The sequence below is a fragment of the Saccopteryx leptura genome, chromosome 2 (assembly GCF_036850995.1).
Source record: "Saccopteryx leptura isolate mSacLep1 chromosome 2, mSacLep1_pri_phased_curated, whole genome shotgun sequence".
Taxonomy (NCBI): domain Eukaryota; kingdom Metazoa; phylum Chordata; class Mammalia; order Chiroptera; family Emballonuridae; genus Saccopteryx; species Saccopteryx leptura.
In genome coordinates this window covers 3,960,556-3,980,647 of record NC_089504.1, presented here as the reverse complement: position 1 = coordinate 3,980,647, position 20,092 = coordinate 3,960,556, and the positions used below count along the sequence as shown (strand labels likewise).

The following is a 20,092-nucleotide window of genomic DNA, read 5'->3' as shown; positions in this document are numbered from 1 at the left end:
CCAGAAGCGTGGGCACCCTGCCGACACGACTCCAGACATTTTTCTGGACTATCGCACCCTTTGGAGCTCAAAACATGCTTTTGTAAGCACTGGACACATATCACCTAACCTGCTTCTCACCACGTCCCGGGGACAGGGACCGTGCCCACTGCGGGGAGCAGATGAGTGAGCTGCTCACGGCAGAGCAGGACCCGGACCTGTGCACGAGGGCCCTCAGCTGCCGTGCCAGGGACGTGAGGCGGGGGCTCTCTCCTCCCCGCACGGCCGTCCCACCCAGCGCCCACCCCCACCAGCCGGGCCCTTCCCCGGCCGCAGCCCCTCAGAGCGGACAGCTGAAGGACAGAGGGCCTGAAGCCTGGGACCGAGGCAACGCAGCCCTCCAGGGGAGCGCTCAGCAAGCTCACACCCACGCCCGTAAAACGGCTGCTCCAGCCGTGACCGATCCTACGTCGACCTCACCAGATTGGTATCCGGAGACTTGGCTTGGCCGATGTTCTCTAACGACTCCACAACTAATGTTTCACAAAACCATTTCCTCCCCAGATACAGGGTGCGGCACAAGTAGATTTACAGTTGTTCATTGGAAAATATTATACAATAACGAATAAACAATGCAAGAATAAACTGTTTCACCGTGCTCGCCACTGTAAACCGCACCCTGCGTTTATGTTCTTACTGTCTGTGGGCCTGGCTGCCCAGCTCGCGACTCAGGAGCCCCCCATACCCACCACGGACTAAACGCGCAGCTTCAGACCCGCCCAGCACCAGTTTAGTGCGGCCTCTGTCTCTGTCGCCCCGCAGCACTGGCCGTGGGCGCCCGGCTGACAACGACTGAACCCGTTGGCCCAGGGGCAGCCCGAGTGGCTGACATTTCAATCTGGGAGCGGCCACGGGGAAAGTGGGAGACATTTCCACAGCTCACTGGCATGCCTGGAGGGCTCAGGCGCCAAGGGCCCAGCGCAGGAGGGTTCCCTCCACGGATGAGGCCTCTCCAACCCACCCGGGTCCAGGAGCGAGGGGCCGCCGCCTCGCAGCCAGTTGGAAAGACAGATAAGACAGAAAGACCGTTCCTCCCTCCGGTGAGCGGAACCATCTCTCACAGTGCAGTTGAGCTGTGCCTGGGAGCCTGTGGGTGAATCCGGTCCTCTCTGTGAAATAGTGGGGAGCAGTGCGCCCACCTGGGACACACGTGGCGACCGCTGTAGTTTATTACTCACTCACACAACTATTCTTTATCATACATTTACCTACACAACAACTTTGCAACATGCACACTGTTAATTCCACTCCACAAGTGAAGGACTGAGGATCGGGCAGGTGAAGTAACTAGAAAGAGGTGGAGCTACTTCCTGCCTCTGGGCCGTCGCCCTGCTGTTCCCTCTGCTTGGCACGCTGTTCCTCCTGCCTTCTCATGAGCCTCCATGCACCCTTGGGGTCTCAGAGCTGACCAGAGCGGTATGCCTTATAATCACGTTTACTGCTCTTCTACCCCTCCGAGTGGGGCTCCTGCCTGGAGGGTGAGCTGGTCTGTCCGTCCTGGTCACCGGCATGGCATACAGCACATGCTCACTAAACGTTTGTTGACTGACACCAACTCACACTCAGGTCTCTCTGACTCCAAAGCTCACGTGTTTAACACTAAGCCTACTGCCATCTAGGCGACCCCTGTGTTTTGGTCGTTCGGCCCCCACCAGGGTCGCGACCCACAGGTTGAGAACCACTGCTCTAGAACATGTCACGGCAAGGCCAGCCCACGGTTGGTGCCCCAGGGTCAGTCCCAGGTGGAGCTCCCTGTCTCTGCTCTCCTGGTGGTACACCTGTTCTCACAAAGGGTGGGAAATCAATCCTGGCCTCTTTCCACCACCAGGCTCCAGGACAAACAGCCTGAGCTAAGTCTGAGCCCAGGGCTTCCAAGGACCGCTGTCCCCAAAGGCTACATGCCAGGCCCCCCCCCCCCCCGCAGGCCAGCACCCTGGTGGCGCTCAGCGGGGGTGCCGAGGCATCCTGGCTTCTGGCTTCTCGCGAAGGCAGCGCGGGTCTCCTGAGAGCGACTTTCATTCATGATGGGCTTTATGTTCATAGCTTGTCATGTTTTAGTTGTGGCGAGGGGCTTAACAGCAGTAAAAATGGAAATGGTCATTACTTAAATACTCAACACATGAATCAAAAAGTAACCGCTGTGGGCAACATAACCACTCCTGAAAGAAAATATTTAGGCATAATTTAAATCTATCCTTGATCGTAAGAAAAAAATATGCGCTCTAAAACTTAAGTTTTGTGACGTCTGACTCTCCCATAGCTTGAGCGTGTGCCTGTGATTCAACCGAACGGAGCTGCCGGCCTGGGGGGCCACGGGGGCCGTCACCGCAGCGCCGGCTGGGCCCCCTCCGCAGTCCTACAGCCTGGCGCCCCTGGCTTCGGCGAGGCCTGTGTTCCTGGGATGCTCCAGCTGTTTCCAGCGGGCACCCCACCTTCAGTCCACAACGCTAGTTCCCACGAAGACAGAAACGCACCCGCCACGCGGCCGTTCCCCATCTGGGATTGGGATCGGCAGAGGCGGTCTCACGGACGCGCGCAGCCACACGCCCAGGACGTGTACCGCGGCACTGTGTGGCTCCCCACGGGGGGGGGGGGGGGGGGGGGGGGCGGCCTGGGGAAGGTGGAGCCACACGCCCAGGACGTGTACCGCGGCACTGTGTGGCTCCCCACGGGGGGGGGGGGCGCCGGGGGACGGTGGAGCCACACGCCCCGGACGTGTACCGCGGCACTGTGTGGCTCCCCACGGGGGGGGGGGGGCCTGGGGAAGGTGGAGCCACACGCCCAGGACGTGTACCGCGGCACTGTGTGGCTCCCGACGGGGGGGGGGGGGGGGGGGGGGCGGCCGGGGGAAGGTGGAGCCACACGCCCAGGACGTGTACCGCGGCACTGTGTGGCTCCCCACGGGGGGGGGGGGGCGCCTGGGGAAGGTGGAGCCACACGCCCAGGACGTGTACCGCGGCACTGTGTGGCTCCCCACGGGGGGGGGGGGGGGGGGGCCTGGGGAAGGTGGAGCCACACGCCCAGGACGTGTACCGCGGCACTGTGTGGCTCCCCACGGGGGGGGGGGGGGCGGCCTGGGGAAGGTGGAGCCACACGCCCAGGACGTGTACCGCGGCACTGTGTGGCTCCCCACGGGGGGGGGGGGGGGCGCCTGGGGAAGGCGGTGACGGCACAGTCACAGGCTGCAAACCGGGACGAGGGCAGAGTCCTACGTGCCGCCCGGAAATACCGCCAGGGCACGGTGCTCAGATAAAACCGAAAGCCAGTTACCAAGGACGCGCCCCTGCTCCCTCTGCGGGCGTGGAGCGGGCGTCCGTCCACATAAAATAAAGCATGTTACATCTATCTCCGTGTTGACACAGGGAAAGTTGCTAGAAGAATACCCTCTAAATCATGAACAGTGGATGCTTTGGGGGAAGAGAGTGTGGGTCTGGGGTGAGAACTCAGTATCCCCCCCCATTCATTTTATTATGACAAATTTTTATATATAAAAATAAGTGATATAATATCTATGTAATCATCCTGGCCACAACTGTTTTTTGAGAACCAACTAGGAGCCAGGCACTAGTTTAGGAGTTTACGATGTACTGGTAAATAAGACAAAGTTTCTTTTCCTAGAAGAATTTCTATCCTGGTAGATACAGTCTAATACAGAGAATATAAAACTAACCTTGTGAACCCACCACCTGAAAGCCACAAGTCTCCCCAGGACTGAAACACTCCGAGGGCCTAAAAACCTGACCCTCTGTCTACATTCACGTCAGAAGAGAACCACCATTGTGAGTTTTTAAACTGTGTCTGGGTCCTGCACAACGCATTACTCGGTTTTGCTGATCATGCTCTTTTTTTTTTTTTTTTTTTTCATTTTAGAGAGGAGAGAGGGAGAGAGAGAGAGAGAGAGAGAGAGAGAGAGGAGAGAGACAGGGGGGAGGAGCTGGAAGCATCAACTTCCATATGTGCCTTGACCAGGCAAGCCCAGGGTTTTGAACCGGCAACCTCAGCATTTCCAGGTTGACGCTTTATCCACTGCGCCACCACAGGTCAGTGATTAGGCTCTCTTATAGTCTGCTTTTCCTCTTAGCATTACCATGTGTCCGTAAAGTCATGGTGCACTTTTGACCGGTCAGAGGAAAGCAACAAAAGATGATAGAAATGTGAAATCTGCACCAAATAAAAGGAAAACTCTCCCAGTTTCACAACTATTCAGTGCAGCTCGATGTGGGCTCACGCACAGATTTTTTAGGGCTCCTTAGGTAGCTATCCCGTATAGCCTCTACAGACTCGTCACTGACTGATGGCCTACCAGAACGGGTTTCTCCACCAAACTGCCAGTTTCCTTCAACTGCTTATCCCACCGAGTAATGTTATTCCTATGTGGTGGTGCTTCGTTATAAACGCGCCGATATTCACGTTGCACTTTGGTTACGGATTCGAATTTAGTGAGCCACAGAACACACTGAACTTTCCTCTGTACCATCCACATCTCAACTGGCATGGCCGTGGGCTGCGTATACATGGCGTTAAGTCATCATCTGCGCATGCGCACATGCTGCCACATCATCCTACAGAAACTGGGAGGGTTTTCCTTTTATTTGGTGCAGATTTCACATTTCTATCATCTTTTGTTGCTTTCCTGTAATTGGTCAAAAGTGCACCATGGGCCCTGGCCGGTTGGCTCAGTGGTAGAGCGTCGGCCTGGCGTGCAGAAGTCCCAGGTTCGATTCCCGGCCAGGGCACACAGGAGAGGCACCCATCTGCTCCTCCACCCTTCCCCCTCTCCTTCCTCTCTGTCTCTCTCTTCCCCTCCCGCAGCAGAGGCTCCATTGGAGCAAAGATGGCCTGGGCACTGGGGATGGCTCCTTGGCCTCTGCCCCAGATGCTCGAGTGGCTCTGGTCGCAACAGAGCGATGCCCCGGAGGGGCAGAGCATCGCCCCCTGGTGGGCAGAGCGTCGCCCCTTGGTGGGCGTGCCGGGTGGATCCCAGTTGGGCGCATGTGGGAGTCTGTCTGACTGTCTCTCCCCGTTTCCAGCTTCAGAAAAATACAAAAAAAAAAAAAAGTGCACCATGACTTTACGGACACACTGTATTATTCTAAGACTCCTTCACGTTACTGTATGCGGCTATAGTTCACTCCCTTCCCTGCACGGCTTTGGCCACACACTGCATCTTCTCCACGGTCACCTGTCTGGGTGTCTGTGATCATGCGTGGCGCTGCCGGGAGTAGTCTAAGGCTCCCGTCAGGAGTGTTGGGGGACGGGGAGAGCTGACTCTGCTGAGTCTCCTACTTAATAATTACAGGACTGCTCGGATTTTTCATGTCTTCTCATGTCAACATTGGAAAGGCTGTTTTTCCTGAATGTATCCATCTCATCTATGTTTCCAAATTAATTGTCACAAACTATTCATGATGTTTTTCTTCACCTTTTAAACTCTGCCCCCCATTCATGGATGTGCCCCATTTGACTGCAGAGATTGGTTACTTGTTCATGCTTTATTCTGTACTGCTCAGTCTTGCCAAAGATGTGTCAGTCTTATTAATTTTGTCAAAGGACCCACTTTGTCCCGTCACTGTTTTCTACTCCCCTGATTTCTGTTCTGAAGGGCATTTTCCTGTTACTCTTTGGGTTTATTATTTTTCTAACCTAATTTAGAGTCCCAGGTCATCAATTTTCAGTTGTTCTTTGATAATTTATTTTCCACTAAATATTTATTTGTACTCCTTTAATCTCCAACACCTTTCAGTTAAAAAATAAAAGTGCCCTGGTCAGTTGGCTCAGTGGTAGAGTGTCGGCCCAGCATGTGGAAGTTCCGGGTTTGATTCCCAATCAGGGTACACAGGAGAAGCGCCCATATCCTTCTTCCCCCTTCCCCCTCTCCTTTCTTTCTGTCTCTCTCTTCTCCTCCTGTAGCCAAGGCTCCATCATTGGAGCAAAGTTGGCCCAGGAGCTGAGTATGGCTCTATGGCCTCTGCCTCAGGTGCTAGAATGGCTCCAGTTGCAATGGAGCAACACCCCAGATGGGCAGAGCATCGTTCCCTAGAGGGCATGCCAGGTGGATCCCGGTCAGGCGCATGCGGGAGTCTGTCTGACTGCCTCCCCTTTTCCAACTTCAGGAAAAAATAAATAAAAAAATAAATGCATGAAGATGTGCGTGTATGGGTGTGCATGCATGTGTGCGCCAGTGTGTATATGTGCAGGCTTACTGATGCAATGTTTGTAATAGAAAACACAATGTATTGTGTTTCCAGTACATTGTAATGGAAACAACTGTCTGCCAACAGAGGGCACTTAGATACATTACGCTACATCTGGACTGTGTCACTCTGTACAATGGTAACAGTTTTATTACCATGTAATAGTTTGCAGTATGATACTATGCAAACATTTAATAAGTTATAGCTCTATGTAATATATGTCCACAATATTTTTATTAAGTGAAAAATCAAGTCACATAAGGACCTACACTTAATTGTATTGTTTTTGTTTAAAAAAAAAAAAATCATGTTTTAAAATTCATTGGCAAGCGATCTGGATTTAGTCCCCGCCACAGCACTTTGATGGCTCCTTGGTTGGCTCAGTCGTCTATTTAGTAAACTGAGCCCAGGACAGTCTCTGCCCTCAGTGAGCAGAAACAGACGAGGAGGAAGGCCAGGTGGCCAGCGCTGTGGGAGGAGAGGGGATGGACCAGGGAAACACGTGGAAGGGGCTTCCAGGCAAGTTTCCCCAGGAGGTTACATCTAAATACTCAAAATACAACACATGGGGCTGAGGAAGATGCGGAAAAGGCAGGGCAGTTCTGTGCGCTAGGAGCAGGGGTGGGGGGGGGAGGCGCAGGGCAGGGCCAGGACACCAGCCAGTTCTACGCACCCCTCCAAGGCCAGGTGGCCTTGACCTCCAGGCCGTCGGCCTCTCTCAGCTCCAATCTGGGGGTGGGGAGAGTAAAACAAGAGCCTTGAACTGAGGCTCTCTAAGGATTCTTCAAAGTCTGGATTCTCTGCTGCCCTTCTCCTACTTCAAGGCTGAGTCTGAAGACTCTGGGAGGAGCGGGGTGGGAGGAGCGGGGCTGCAGCTGAGTGGAACCCGCCCCCCAAACGCCCCTGTGGGCAGCACCCCGGACTGGCACGCTCAGCAAGTGTGGGTGGATGAGCAGGCGAACCTGCGAACGGCTGACACTCGCCGGGCGTGCGGTGAGTGTGTGAGGAAGGGCACGACAGGAAGGCTCCAGAAGGATTTTAAAGACATTCTTCTAAAATGGCTCTTCAAGGTGATCCCACGCCTGCCTCTGACACGGCCGAGGCTCGGCTGGGAGGGAGCGCGGCCAGGCAGGCGCCCGTCTCTCATCTCTTACGAGGCCTCTCCGCCCACCGCCACGTGCCAGTCCCGCCAGGTAACCAGATCGCCGCTAATGAATAAAGCTGTCAGGTGAACTGTCCTCTCCGGTCATTAGTATCCGCTCAGAAAGAGAACCCTGCCATCACCACCCCCTCGGCCCGGCTTGCGGCTCAATTAAGTTAATGCTATGCAAATGACAGGCTCTCCTCATCCTTAGCTTAGAGCCCACGAACGGTAATCGTATAATTGGGTCTTCAACAGGGTAATTAGACACGATTTCGTCCATTAGTCTTACAAGGCTAATTACTGTTGAGAGGAGTGAGCGAAGGCTCCCGCGGCTCCGGGGAAGAGGGACAGCCAGTGAGCGCAAGCAGGGCAGAGGGTGGCCCAGGCGGAAGGGCGGCCCCGGCCCCGCGGTCCCCTCCGTCCCAGGGGCAGGCAGGGGGCGGAAAAGGGTCCCCGGGAAGGCATCAGGTGTGGGGCGTGACTGCGGCATGGGCAACCGCTCACCTGCCAGTGTGCTGGGCGCAGAAGAGCGGGACCAGCAGGACCATGCCAGCCTGCGGCCCGGAGGCCGGGTTCTGCCCTGTGCCAGCTGGGGACTGCCTTGCACAGCCTCCGGGGGTCTTCTGGGTTTGACCTTCCTGGATTTGAATCTCGGAATGAAAACAGAAAGGCCTGAGCGGGGCGGGAGGGGCAACGGAAACCCCAGGAAGGGGTGGGGGGTGCTGGAGGGGCCTGGGCTCCTGGCACCTGCCCCAACACTCACGGGGGCCCGATGAGACGCCCGTTAGGACACCGCAATGGTGCACCTGCCCCAGCACTCACGGGGGCCGATGAGACGCCCGTTAGGACACCGCAATGGTGCACCTGCCTCAGCACTCACGGGGGCCGATGAGACGCCCGTTAGGACACCGCAATGGTGCACCTGCCCCAGCACTCACGGGGGTCCGATGAGACGCCCGTTAGGACACCGCAATGGTGCACCTGCCCCAGCACTCACGGGGGGCCGATGAGACGCCCGTTAGGACACCTCAATGGTGCACCTGCCCCAGCACTCACGGGGGGCCGATGAGACGCCCGTTAGGACACCGCAATGGTGCACCTGCCCCAGCACTCACGGGGGTCCGATGAGACGCCCGTTAGGACACCGCAATGGTGCACCTGCCCCAGCACTCACAGAGGTCCGATGAGACGTCCGTTAGGACACCGCAATGGTGCACCTGCCCCAGCACTCACGGGGGCCGATGAGATGCCCGTTAGGACACCGCAATGGTGCACCTGTCCCAGCTGTCACAGGGGGCCGATGAGACGCCCGTCAGGACACCGCAATGGTGCACCTGTCCCAGCACTCACAGAGGTCCGATGAGACGTCCGTTAGGACACCGCAATGGTGCACCTGCCCCAGCACTCACGGGGGGCCGATGAGACGCCCGTCAGGACACCGCAATGGTGCACCTGCCCCAGCACTCACGGGGGGCCGATGAGACGCCCGTTAGGACACCGCCATGGTGCACCTGCCCCAGCAGTCACGGGGGTCCGATGAGACGCCCGTTAGGACACCGCCATGGTGCACCTGTCCCAGCCGTCACGGGGGTCCGATGAGACGCCCGTTAGGACACCGCCATGGTGCACCTGCCCCAGCACTCACGGGGGGCCGATGAGACGCCCGTTAGGACACCGCCATGGTGCACCTGCCCCAGCACTCACGGGGGTCCGATGAGACGCCCGTCAGGACACCGCAATGGTCTGCTCGAGCTGCCCCGTAACAAGTGCCACACAGGCCGCTGAATACGCCCTCCAGCATTCACGGGCGGGAGCCTGACCCGGCCTCTCACATTGCGACTGACTGTTGGGAGGTCAGGTCCTGGAAGACTGTTTGGAGGTGTGAGTTAGAACCAGGCCTTCAGGCGGGTCGGGCGGGCCCAGCCCAATCTGACTGCTGTGTTATCAGAGGAGGAACTTGGGACGCACAGAGACACCGGGGTGCGTGTGCACAGAGGAGACCGCGTGAGTGCAGCCAGGGGGCAGCGGTCCCAGAGCCACGCAGCGAGGGGGTCACAGACGGAACCAACCCCGCCTCCGACAGCCCCCCTTGACTTCCGGCCTCTGGAGCTGTGAGAAAATAAATTTCGGTTTTCTAAGCCGCCCAGCCTGCAGCACGTTGTCATGGCAGCGCAAGCAGTGGAGACAGATTGTGCACAAGCCTCCCCGTCTTCCATGTGACACGGAGCTGGTGGGTCCCCTAGACCTGCTGCTCCCACCGCCTCTCCGGTGGGGGGACGGGGTGCGGTCCACTCTGCCCAGCCCAGCACACACGGGGGTTCTCCTCCGTGCCTGCCTTTCTCAGACGCCCTGTCTGCTCCATCTGTGAAATGTAGCCTTCTCACCACCTCCATGGCTGTTACCCTGGGCCAGGGTCCCTCAGCTGGACTCCTGCCCACAGTCCCCTACTGGCCTCCCAGCATGGGCCCCTGTCCTTCTGTCTATTGTCCATTCTCCACCCAGTAGCCTGAGTAATCCGTCCAAATCGGGACATCCATCACTCAGCTGCTTAGACGCCCCCAGCGGCTCCCACCTGACTCAGAGGAAATGCTCCCGTCTTCCGGGCCCTGGGCCCCCCTGCCTCAGGCACCACCTCCCTGCCTCCCCCTGTTCCACTGGCAACAGCTGCCGTGCTGCCCCTCCGATTTTTCAAGCTTGTTCCTACCTCAGGATCTTTGCACCTGCTGCTCCCAGTCTGGGACTGCTCTTCCCTAGATTCTCCCATGCGTTCCCTTTGCACAAACGTCCTCTCCTCAGGGAGGCCTTCGCTGGCCACCCCGTGCCAGGTGCCACTGCAGCACTGCCTCCTCACTGCCACCTTTCCTGCCCCTTGCCCTGCTTTATGCCCTCCAGGGCGCCATCCCAATGAGAATGGGAGCCATGCACAGCGAGTGTTTCAGCTTTTGTTTCCTTTTGTGTCCCCAGATCTCCGGGAGTACTTGCACAGGAAGACCCTGAGGCTTAGACTTGATAATACCTGCCCAGACTCACCCGGCCTGAATGGGCCCAGCCAGGATCCCTTCCACAGGCCCTCTGCTTCACCGCTGTCCTGTCAAGCTGCCTGCTTCCTATCACAAGAACAATGTGTGAGGCCTCATGAAGGTGCAGAGCAAGGAGGAGCATCAGGGAAGGCTTCCTGGAGGAGGTGGTGCTCCCGGCCTGGCATGTCTTCTCTAGACACATGCAGTCTTTTCCTAGGATCTGGAACCCATGCTTACGAGACGCAGGCCCTGGAGATGAAGCAGGGGCAATGCTGGAGCACCGGACAGAGGCTCTGACCAGTTGCTTGGCAGGGTGTGACCCACCTTGGGGACGGGGGTGTCTGGAACCTACAGAAATCTCAAAGCCAGCAAGGAGGCATGGCCCAGAGTTTGACAATCTCAGAAAAAGTAAAGCTGAACTTCTACTTGTGAAAGACTTCTTCTTTTTTTTTTTTTTTTAAAGCTTTTTCTTATTAAAAAAATGTCCGTGATATTTAGGAAGGAGAGCATTAAGCCTTAAACAGCTACGACCCAAATCTGGCTGAGGCCCAGGCGCTGAGAGGCGGCACCGGGGCCAGCAGGTCGGCACTTGATTTACGCCTGTAAGGAAGACGGGAAATTGAAGGGCACGGTGATGTGTCCCAGAGTCCCCGCCGGGTGAAGGAAAACAAACAGGATTTCTACAAGTCATTTCATGAAGGTGCAGCCCCATCCTCCTGCCTTTCTCGGGGAATGAGTTTGGTTAACGGCCCAGCAGCCCACCTGCCAAAGACGGGGGTGTCCCCATCAGAGCTGGACCCAAATGCCAACTGCCCTGGGCTCTGCTCTGTTAAAGGTCACCTGTCAGTCTCCACCCGAGGCAGGGAGATTGCTCTGGACGTCTGATTACTGTGGCGGGAAGGTGTGTTGACCTCACCTGCCGTCTCATTCACTGTGGGCTTAAGCCCAACTGTTCCGGGCTGGGTAAGACCCGCTGGACCTCTGAGAAGAGGTCCGTGTCCACGGAGGAGAAGGGGTTGAGGTGCCTCGCCAATGAACACCAGTAAACCTTGTGGGGCCGAGGTTGGGGGGTATGCACAAGGGGAATTTTCTGACTGTGCTGGTTATCAGCCGCTGAAGTAGGAATCTGAGAGGAGCTGTCGCTTTCTCCCCAAATGACACATTTACCCGAATAGTGTGCTAAGGGGGTGGGGGGTGAAGAGACCCAGGAACCTTTCCTAGGCCTTCAGAGACGGCCGGAAAGCAGGGCCAACACTGACCGCAGGCAGGACTGGGCGCGCTCGGAAGATCCTTCGGGGGGGGGGGGGATTTGTAAACGGTTAGTGAGTAAATGAGTTTCTCTGTGCGGCCAAGGAGGCTCGCAGAGTCAGTCCTCAACTAACAGAGCTGGTCTGCGAGAACACCACGTGGGACAGGTGTCCTGTCTCCTCCTACGGGCTCGAGCCCAGACCCTCAAACACGGACCACCCCTCGGGGCCTGGAGGCCGACTGGGCCGGGTGCTAAGCCCGGGGTGGCCTGGGCTGGTGCTCTCCGGGAATTCACACGCTTTTATACTCAAAAGCTCCCTGAGGCTGCAGATGGGGAGGGGGGGCACATTTTTGATGTTGTGGCTTCGGGAGTAATGGCTCTGATGCTCTCCGAGGCAGACGGCAAGCCAAGTCACGGACTGTCAGTCACAACTAAGCTTGAACCCACTGAAAAGCAGCGGTGGCCTCCCGCATTGGCTCAGAACGGGCCTTACGACCTCTCCTTACACAAACATTGGAATTGGGCCATAAAATGCCAACAGGCCCCCAGGGGAACACAGGCAGGGACGGTCCCTTTTCCACCTCGGCTCTTATTTAAACGCCAGAGCTCCGGGGGCTGTGGGCTGATGGCCCATCACCTTCACCGTCACTGTCACCGCCATGACTGGCCACCGCCTCGGACTCGGGCACCAGGGTGCTCTTGCCATCCCCACTCCGGGCTGGGTCCCTGCTGCAGCCTTCAGGAACCACTGCCTCGCCTCCCTGCCCCTCTGGTTGCTGGGAGAGGGGTAAGGGTGTGTGTGGGGGGGGTGTCTGTCAAGCTCCCCTCACCAGCGAGTGTTTCTTTTTGCTACATCAGAGCTCAGCACTGCCTCCCAGAGCCGGGTCAGGTGGCCGGCTGTCACAGAGCAGGAATTCCTGGCTCGCAACTCCCAGCACCCCGACTGCTTCTGCCGTGGGCTCCCACACTCTGTCCGGGGACAGCCCCAGGTCCTGGTGCCGCTGACATTGTTTAAATTAGCCGATCCACACAGAGCCCACAAAGCCTAGCTAACCCCTGCCCTCGCCTTCCTCAGCTCGGCTACAGCCCCGCCCCAGGGTGCAACTCCCCACTGACCCCGCTCGCCAGCCCCCTGCCTGGGGGACTCTTAAGTCACCATCCTGATCCTGCCTTCCACCTCTCCGGGCGCCGCTGTGTTCTGTCCCGCCACCACAGGCATCTTTAAATCTTATAAAACAACAGGGACGGGTGGTGAGAATTTCACGTCTTCCGGAGGCTGAGTTCACAGCTCCCATACGACCGACAAGCTTCCTCCACCACGAGGGTATTCCTGCCCGTCCGGCTCCGCGCCATCTCTGTGATTTGTCTCGGTCTCTTTGCGGAACCATTCTTCTGCCCGCCCCCGCCGCCCCCTGCGTCACCAGGTGAACAGGAACCACCTTCCTCCGACCAGAGGGAGGCAGACTGCCGGGAGCAGCCAGGGGCTGCCCGGGCCACACAACCGTGCAGCTGGTGTTCCGGCACGGGACCCGGGACGCCTCACTGCTCCGAGCTCTGACCTCCCTGGGCAGGCACGGAGCCCTCCACCGTGAGAAATAAACGAGGCTCCCGCACACAGCGCCCTGGTGACACCAGGCTCTGTGCGGAGGGCCCCCATCCCGCACCGTCCCAGCCCTGGAGGTGGCCGCCGCTGTGTTTCCGCGGAGGAACCCGAGGCACAGAGGCGCAGACAGGCGGACAACCCCGCAGTGGGAAACGCAGGCTCCGCCCTTTAAGCTGTTGACTCTCTCTCGGCTGCGCGGAGCGCTTCCCGGTTCATCGACCCTGCCCACGCACGCACGTGAACCCAGCGAAGGCTGTGGGGGAGGGTGGGGTTTTGACCCCATGTGACAGCTAAGGGGACAGTGGCTCGGGAAGGGTGAGGGGCGCCCCCAGACCGCTTTACCCAGTGAGCCGCAAAGCAAAACTGTCACGAACAGGTGTCGAACTTTCGGGGACCTTTGGGGGCAGGGAGGACGGTACAAGACAGGGAGCAGTCAAGTGCGCAGGAGAACAGGCTCCGTCCGCCCAGCCCCGCCCCCACCCCCACGCAGGCCGCGCCTTCATTTCCACCCTGGACCCAGGCACTTGGCTGAGCAACCGCGATGTCCCCCAAAGCAGTGCAATGCGGAGCTGAAGCCTGCACCCGGTGGACCTCTGCCCGGAGGTGCCGATGGCCGATGGACACGGCAGGCCCCTGCCGCACTGTCCTCGTGTCCCCGACAGGAGAGAGGGATCCCCCCACGCAGGCAGCCGCACAGCACAGCGCCTCTACCATCAGGAAGGGGCTTGAGCTAACCCACCTGCAAGGAGGGGCTCTCCCCCTAAGACGAAAGGCCCCGTGGAACTCGCAGGCGGTGATATGTATTCCAGCCCATGTCTGGTAAACGCATGGCACAGCGGCGAGGTGGGGTCACCCGGGTTCTATTAGCTCAATTAATGAGGAGCAGACAAGGCTAACACCCCGCTCGTCCGGCGGCTCGGCCCGGAGCTGGAGTAATGGAGTTATTAACCTCAGTCAGCCACTGAATTTTGCTGCTGATTCCAACTCCATTTCCGAGTCCAGGCCTCCATTAATGGGCTGTTTATTATCCCTAATCCGCAGAAGGATGGGCGGCTGGCACGGGAGCGCTTCCTGGGACGGCCACGTGATGAGAGAGAGAGAGAGAGAGAGAGAGAGAGAGAGAGAGAGAGAAGGAGGGAGGGAGAGGCAAGAAACCTTCCCTCGTTTGCATTTTAATTTCTCTTCGGCCCTTCCCTGTCCTCTTGAGACTAGGTCGAGTCCCACTCACTCTGGGACATGCTGGAGATGGCAGAGCCGTTATCCAAGGTTTCCTCGTGTTGTCCCTGAAAACACAGTGTCCTATGGAACCAAAGAGTCACAGGCATGCGAGTCAAGTTAGAGAGCTCCGGAGTGTAAACCCCACGCCATCAGCACCCCGTTGTTTCAATGCGGCAACCAAGAAATCACACCGTAGTTCGTAGTTCGGCGGAATAACCGACCCGCCTCGAGAAAAGCCCCGATGCCTGCTTTCCAGGTGGCCTGACTCCGCCAGGTCCTTCCAAACGGGTGACTTCGGGGCTGCGCTCCTGGGCCACGCGGGCGCGCCGGGTGGGTAAGGAACAGCCCTCCTCCATTCCAATCCCCGGGGGAGCCTAGGTGTCTTCCGAAGGCAAGAAACGCAAACAGGTTGCCATTAGAGGAAAACATTTGTAATCAGCAGCACGTTGTCTGAACCAAGCCACCATGAGTACACGTGGCAAACACCAACAGTCACCCCTTCAGGGTACGACCATCTCTGCCATTCTAGCCTCTTTTTTTATGTAACAGGAATTCACAATCACGTGGGTGGCTGCCACAACAACAGGCAAACCGGCAGCCTCGGTGCTTGGGTGTCCAACCGTGTGATTTACTGTGAGGGGCGGGAGAAGAGAGGAACCACACCCAACAGGTGACCGAGAGGGGCCGGCCAGGCGGGGCCAGAGCGCAGCCCCTGCCCGCAGGGCGCGGCCCAGTTAGGAATCGCGCAGACTCCGTTTACCCCGTAGAGCGGGAGGGGTCTGTCCCACTGAAGAGCAGAGAGGTCCCTGCCCCGTGTGACAGATGGGAAAACTGAGAGGAAATGTTGCTTTGCAAGCCCCCTGGCCAGCGGACGGGGATGAGTGCTCACTGCTGGCCCTGAGGAAAGGAAGCCCAGTATCAAAGAGCTGGCTCAGGACCGGGCTCGGCCAGGCGCCCGGGCAAGCTTCTCGGGGCCCAGGTGACGTGCACTGAGCAAACCTACTTCGTGGGCTGCGGAAAGGACTGAGTGAGACACCGGGCGGGCACGTCATGGGGACGCAGCAGACATCAGGTGCGGGCACCACAACCCTTGCTGTGAGGATGACGGTGATGATTCGAGCTGAGGGTCGGCCGGGCGGAAAGGGAAGAAGGGTGTCAGAGACACACCTCGGAACCCGCAGGACAGGGGCAGAGCGCAGTCGGGGAGGAGACGAGGGAGGTGTTCTTGTCAGCACCAGGAGCAGCCTGGACGGACCTGGGCCGTCTGGAAGGGCCTGGCCCCAGGAGGTCTGACCGGCCCCCAGGCCCCTGAGTGGCGGGCCTCCTGGCAAGAACCTGGAGTCCCTCTGCAGACCTGCTCCCGGCTCCCGGCTCCCGGAGGAACGTCTGTGTGTTTAGCAAAACCCAGCAATACACCCGGCGCCACCCGGGAGTCTGACGCAGGCGGGGACACCTGTCCCGGTTGTCCCAGGGGCTGCCAACCCCCTCGGGGCTGTTCTAGAGGTGGGACACACACCATCTAGTGTCACAGGCAATAATACATATTCAAAACGGCCGCCATGAGCAGCTTCCAACGTGCACAGGCGACCTGGGATCGGAATGTGCTCACGGGTGGCTTCACGGTCCCCACAGTCAGTCTGACGGGACAGAGAGACGCAGCACGGAAAGCCACCCTGCTGCCATTCTGCTCAGGTCCATGGCCACTGGCTCAGCCGGGGTCCCCGGCACCCCCTTTCTCAGGGACTTCCGAGAGACGCAGCTGCTGCCCAGGGGCCTGTGCGGGCAGCACGCGGCCCAGACCTTGCCCAGCCAGCCCTACGCAGCCAGCGAGCAGCCGCCGGACAGGAGGTCCAGAGCCACAGCTGGGCCCCGCCTCCCCGCAGCACTGGGGGGGCAGCCGGCGCAGAGAGCCCCGTCCGTCCGTCTGTCCCTCTGATGCCCTGCCCTGCGCACTTCCCGGCACCAGTCAGAACCCGACATGCCCTCGCTGTGGTCAGCAGGAATCTGAAAAGGATAGTCCGTGCCACACACTGGCAGAAGGAAGTGAATGATTTCACAGTCGGGCACAGGGCAGGCTTCTGGGGGTAGCCCTGGCATTATAGCTCTTTGTTTCTTTCCTCTTCTTCCCTTTTTTTTTTTTACTATTATTATTATGTTTTAACAAACTTTATAGCCCATTTTATTTGTTCTCAAATAACTTTCTCTCCTTTTTTCCGACACATCAATTACTCGGTCTGTTTCCCTCGCCAGTGCGATGTTGCAATCAGAGATGGATACTGCTCAGCGGGATATAATTTAGTATTATGTGCCGTGGGTTGATGAGGTAGGAGTCAACCAAAACATTGCATTTGAACACTATCCATTTATTAGCTCTAAGGAGAGATTTATAGTTGACAAGGAGACAATAACTTTGTTTCCTGAGAAGCCAAAGAGGTCTATTTCTGTGTCCAATACACAGAGTAGCTTACCTTTCCCAATAATTCTATTTACTAGTGTGAATTTATTTTAACAATAAAATTGATATATATGTAAATTTATTTTAATCTCATTTCATCGAACCCTCCTAAAAAAAAAAAAATAGAGCCTTTGTAGGATTGCTTTCCTATCTGAATTACAGATTCCTGTGTCCTAGCCCCAGATTGATTTCTGGGCTATAACTCTGTCGAGATTTCCTCCTGGTGTTGAACCAGCATCGTCACAGCTCGCGGGTTTTATAATGGGCACCGCGACCGAGCTGGATGACAGCCCTGTGTTCAGCCCACGGCTAGGTGGCTCCATTTTTGAATGGAGTCTCTCTTCCTTCACCTATATCTGGACTTGAAGGTCCAAGTCTAAAATTCCTTGATGAATTCATCAGACAGATGTTTACTCGGAGGCAAAGCTGGGGGACACGGCATCGGCAGAGCAGAGGATGGAGAAGGGAGGGTACACCCCTCAGTGACCAGGGCCAGGGCGTGATTAGACCAGCCGGCCACAGTCAGATCTACCGTGTAAACAAACACCTCTTTCCCGCCAGCTTGTCCTCTGCCCGAGGGCCAGATTAAACTGGCATTATTGACTAAGTCTCTAGACACTGATTCCTACCCCGTGGTGAACAGAAGTGTCTGCTTGCAAGCCTGCTCTCACTTCTGACTCTCCCCCGTTTGCTTCGCGGTGGACACTGTGGTCTGGCAGACAGGGCAGCGTGCAGGGGCGATAGATAAAACAGGCGGTGTCCCCCGGCTCTGTCCCCCACCATGTCAGCAACCCTCCCCAGCCTTTTTTTAAGTGACTGCTTCGCATTTTCCTTATACCTTTCATCATCAGGAGGATGAGGAATTCACAAAGAGGCCAACTACGGACACGGGGGCCATTATGTTACCAGGAAACGGAGGCTGGCCACAGCCTCCTGGCGCCCCGGTCCCTGGAAACTCCTGGGCAGCTGGGTGACAAGACAGGCTGCTCAGGCTGGTGCTGGGCCCACTGCCCGAGAACCGACAGACCTTCCGTCGCCTGGCAGGGCGCCCCCCAGCCCCAACTCGAGGGACGTAGGAAAGAGGTGTGGGGGATCCAGCCAGGCAGAACCGTGTCCCCTCCAGCCGGCCCGCCTCCTGAGCCGCAGTCTGTGAACTCGTCCCCTACATGGCAGAGGCGCTCTGCAGATGAGATGACACGGAGGAGGCTGGTGTGGCCAGAGTACCTGGGCGGGCCCTGTCTCACATCCTGGGCCCCAGCTGGGGTCCACGGAGAGGTGAGTGCAGGGAAGGAAGGCTCAGCATGCTGCAGGGCTGTGGCTTTGAAGACGGAGGAGAGGCCCTGATCCAGGGGTGGTGGGGGCCCTGGGAGCCGGAAGAGGCAGGAAACCGCTCTCCCCGGAGCCTCCAGAAGGTACGCGCCCCGCCGACAGACAGACGTCAGCCTCCCAGGACGGTGAGCGATAAACTGTGTCGTGTAAGCCACGAGACGTGCAGTTAGCACAGCAGCACAGGCTACTAAGACACCAGCTGGCCTATGCAAAGACACACAATGTGCAAAATAGATCCATCTTGGGACTCAGATATAGATGTTACAAAAAAAAAAGGGTCCTAAAAATAAAACAGTAAAATAAAAACACAAACAAAACAAAAGGGGGGAAGAGAGATAATGAACACCCTTTGGAAGAAGAATTACTCCAGAAAACTAAAGAATGTTTCAGATAAAACCTTATTGATATGCTCAAAATAACTGAGAGAGAACAGACACCATGATATAAGAAATAAAAAAAAAAAAGGTGATGAGATAAAATAAAAAAGTAGATGAAAGAAAGCTGACAACATTAAGGGGGAAAAAACGGAGGGAAACACAAACGCAGGATAATGAAAAAGAAATTGGACAACAAGAAATAAATACGACAGGGAATGGAGTTATCGTGAAGGACAGAGTTGAGGAAAGAATGCAGGAAAGAAAAGGAAAGGATAAAAGCAAGCAGAAACAACTCGTGAGCAGGGAAGCCAGGATAGAAAGCCGGCATGCACGGAATCTGTCTTGTGAGTAAGAACACCCAGCAAACGAACCAGAAAAACACTGCGAGCTAGGGAAAAGTCTCCTGAAGTAATAGACACAGGGGGTTCATCAAGTTCCAGGGAAAGGTCATTGAGAGAACCAACACTGGCCTGCTGGGTGTAAATAAACGAGAAAGAGGGAGAGGGAGAGGGGGAGGGGGAGAGGGAGAGGGAGAGGGAGAGGGGGAGAAGAAGGGAGGAAGAAAGGGGGGAAGGAGAGGGGGGAGGGGGAGAGGGAGAGGGGGGAGGGGGAGAGGGAGAGAGGGAGAGGGGGGAGGGGGAGAAGGGGAGAGAAGGAGGGGGAGGGGTGGGGGAGGAGGAGAGAGAGAGGGGGAGAAGAAGGGAGGAAGAAAGGGGGAAGGAGAGAAAGAAAGGGAAAGAGGGAGAGAGGGAAGGAGAGGGAGGGAGAGAGAGAGGAAGAAAGGGAGGGAAAAAGAGAAGGAGAGAGAGGGAGAGAGAAGGAGAGAGGGAGAGAGAGACAATAAGAGAAGAAAGGAGAGAGAGAGGGAAAGAGGGAGGGAGACGGAGAGAGAGAGGGAGGGAGAGAGAAGGAGGGAGAGAGGGAGGGAGAGAGAGGGAGAGGGGGAGAGAGAAAGGGAGAGAGAGGGAGGGAGAAAGAGAAGGAGGGAGAGAGAGAGAGGGAGAGAGGAAGGGAGAGAAAGAGAGGGAGGGCACCTGTGAGCATGCAGACAGGGAGCACAGCAGCCATGCTGGGGAATCCTCAGCATTACTGCCACCCAGGGGCATCAGAGGACAGCACAGAAATGACAGAAGACACGGGGGGGGGGAGGAATGTGCCCCCCAATTCTTTACTTTGCTAGATGTTTACAACTAAAGGTAACAGAAAGGCACTCTCAAACAGGCAAGAATTTACTCCTTGCTAAAAATGACTCCCAAATCCACTCCCCTAAGCTAGCATGCCTGTCGCCCGCTCCTGGGTGGCTGGAGAAGATGCGGCCTCATGAGGACGCCCCGAGCCTCCCCTTTCCCCCTGGAAGCCCCCCCGCTCCTCGGCCTGCCTCTGAGTCTCTGCCAAACCGCCTCCTCCGCCAGCGCCAGCCCTGACCAGGCAGCCTGTTTTTCTCACGGGGGTGGCCTTCGTTTA

The 20,092-nt window shown here is 57.2% G+C and overlaps 1 protein-coding gene across 4 annotated transcripts in view; it reads right to left on the bottom strand.

Moving 5' to 3' along the window:
• The window catches only part of AK8 (adenylate kinase 8), a 120,949-nt gene that overhangs the window by 24,776 nt on the left and 76,081 nt on the right, over positions 1-20,092 (bottom strand). The window lies entirely within an intron of this gene.